The following is a 3,516-nucleotide window of genomic DNA, read 5'->3' on the forward strand; positions in this document are numbered from 1 at the left end:
CAGGCGGACACAGATCGTCTAATAACAAGATGAGTCACTCCAACTGAAAATATGGGGCAGTTTCTGAAACGAGCAAGAAAATGAAAAACCTCAGTCATTATGAGTGGGATAACTTTGAACAAATTATTTAAATCGGATATTTTATAAAGTTTACATACTGTTAATTTTTATATGTGAATTTTTATTACTCAATTAATTTAAGATTGTTTGAAATAAATTCTTTAAAATGGGACTTTTAAAATTAAATATAACTTTAGGTATATTTTTCAAAATTAAAAGAATTATCATCATCATTATCATCATCATTATCATTATTATTACATGATAAAATATATTTTAAAACAAGGTTTAATGTACTCTATAATGCAGTGGTTCCCAAAGATTTTCTTCTAGGGCCTTCCTATGGATTACAATGAAACCCCAAAGAAGTGTAGAGGAAATAAAATTAAATTCCAAAATAAAGTAGTAACACGCAGTGATTTGGATAAGTAATCTGATTACTAATAGTAACATGTTAGATTACTTGTTACTGGAAAAAAGTGACCTGACGTCAGTTACTGACATCACTGCTGGGCACACACATTGTTCATCCGGACATAAACATAAACACATTTCACACTTTAGGTTGCGACAAAACACACTACAAACCATCCTTACAGTGAAACACTTTTGTGTAACTGTTTATTTCATTCATCCATACTGCTTCCCCCCCCTGATATGGCACACTTTGGGAACCACAGCTATAATGTCATAAATTAAAAGAAAAAGTCAAAATTTTCTTCTTTTTTTTCGGTGGCTATTATTCTCTTCATTATGTGTAAATAAGTAACAATTTTTGCATTTGTGATGTAATTAACTAATTATAATTAGTATAATAGTTCTAATTTGGTTAATGTTTCTTTTCTTCTGTATTATCTCGGATAAATTCATCCTATTAGAATACCAAATAAAGTCTCTGACTACTTCTCTGACTTTGTTTAAGTGATTTTTTTTTTCATCACACACTTACAAGAATTACCAATATGTTTATTTTTGTTTCACTTTAAACCGACATTGAATCTGAGACTGATCTGTTTTTTATTTTATTTTATTTTATTTTTTAAACACAAAAACATTTTAAATTTCTTTAAAAAAAGAAAAGAAAAAAAAATCTACTTAAAGTTTTGTAAACACACAGAAGTACTCTCTTTTGAACATAGACGATCTTTGGCAGGGAGGGAGCTGAACCGTTCTCTGTCACGTGAACACGCCGCCCTGAAGCAGCATCCACGCGCCGCCCTACAGAGCACGAGACGTTTACCTTTGATGTGGGATCTTAGACTTATAACTGTGACGTCCGTATAATGATTAAAACAGCTGTTTATAGAAAACAAAAGGTTAAAATAAAGAGAGAAGAAGAAGAAGAAGAGGAGCTGAGTTTAGTGTTTCAGCACCATGGACAGCTCAACAGGGGGTCTCATGGTGCTTTTAATTACGGCTGGGAAATTAGAGCGTCGATAAGAGAAAAATTAATAAAAATGAAAAAACTCGCTGAGAAGAAATAATTAAATATAGCACAATAACACCAACAACTCCTTTAAAATGAATTAATTGTAGATATCGTCAACAATCTGCCATTGAGTCGATCATTTATTGATTTATTTGAGACACACACATATATATATATATATGAACAAAAGATATATATATATATATATATATATATATATATATATATATATATATATATATATATATATATATATATATATATATATATATATATATATATATATATATATATATATATATATATATATGTATATAGTGTGAGTGATAATATATATATAGGAAATATCAAACTTAACTTTCACGAATCTGAATTTAAAAAAGTGAGATTATAATTTTTATATTTTTCAAAATAACTTAATGCTTGATTGTTTTGCACTGAAGCTTATCAATAGATATAAATTATATAAACTAGAAATAAATCTAGGGAAGTCCCCTTAAGTTAAATGTTATATGTTTTAAGGTAGGTAGTTTTGTAAAGACAATCATAGTGGGTTTTGGTGTTTAAATATTTACCATAATTTTATTTGTTTCTATTTGTTGCTGTTTTAAATGTACAAGATATGTTTGTACTGACAATGAATAGAATATAAAATCTTTTATTGACCTTCAGAGGGGAAATTCAGGCAACACCTTGCTTTTGTTGTTTTGTTTATCATGGTTAAATTGTGGTTTTCACCATTACATTCGGAAAAATCTTTACAAATATATGTTTAGCAAATATATGTTTCATTGTTATTTATTTTAAATTTAAATTTATTATTATCAATACAGCTGTTTTATACGACAGAAAACATCGGTCCGGTTTTTAAAATTTTTTTTTAGTAGCATCTGAACTGGATACAAATGTTGTACTTCCTTTGTTCCACCACCAGAGGGCGGAACTTCCCATCATTTTGAGCGAGGAGTTCCCCAAACATTCCTAAAGGTAAAGATATATCACAGATTTCAAAATAAAAATAAAAACTGGAGACCACGGAAAGCATAGAAAATAGCGCCCTCTTCATTTCCGGAGTGCAATGGTCAAATTTCCAAATAAGGTATGAGACTGCCATGTGGTCCGTCCTTTCTGTTTGCTGCAGCGAGGTCCTTCTCCCTGCTTTTGCTGAATGAATGAAGTTACTCTCTGTTTTGTGTTGATGGTTGATCTCAAAATCAGTAAAGCCAAACAGAACCGGACCGGACCTTGGTTCTGGTCTGGGAATGCCTCAGGATTCCCCAGAGGAGCTGGGGTTATTGTTGGATGACGGTTGGATGATGCATATACGATGGATGGATGGATGATGGATACTCTTGTGTCACTCCATTAGCTAACCTTGCTTGGTGTTTCATGAGCAACAGTCAGACCTGAAGCAGCATCAGGCAGCCATGCTGCTGTCACCTGGACAGGTGACCTGGCCAGGTGAGATGACGGTGGACTGACCTGAACCTTGTCTTCCAGTCAAATGTAACCTGGACTTGCAGTCCGGCTCCACCCAGATGTCGTTGCTCCTCTGTATCAGGGGTGCCCAAAGTTGGCCCTCGAAGGCTGGCATCCTGCACGTTTTAGTTCTCTCCCTGGAGGTAGTAACAACCTTTTGGTTTGTCAATGTTCTTCTTAGACCTTCTAACAAGCCATCATTGGATCCAGGTGCATTAAACCAGGGAGAGAACTAAAGCATGCAGGATGCCGGCCCTCCAGGACCGACTTTGGGCACCCCTGCTCTACATCCTCGGCTCCTCCTGTTAGTTGGGGGAGCCTTGGAGGCCCAAACAACAGAACAAGTCTGTGTGCTTCCTTGTGGTGTTGTTACCATGGCAACAGTGTCTTCCGGGTTCACCTGCATGGCTCCTGCATGCTCAAACACACCTCTGGGTTATTTTCAGCTGCAGGCAAACCGGACTGATGAGCCAATCGCTCTGCAAAGACTCAGTTCAGTGACCTGGTTCAGAGACTTGGTTCAGTGACTCAGTTCAGTGAGTCAGTTC

The sequence above is a fragment of the Gambusia affinis genome, linkage group LG18 (genome assembly GCF_019740435.1).
Source record: "Gambusia affinis linkage group LG18, SWU_Gaff_1.0, whole genome shotgun sequence".
Taxonomy (NCBI): Eukaryota; Metazoa; Chordata; class Actinopteri; order Cyprinodontiformes; family Poeciliidae; genus Gambusia; species Gambusia affinis.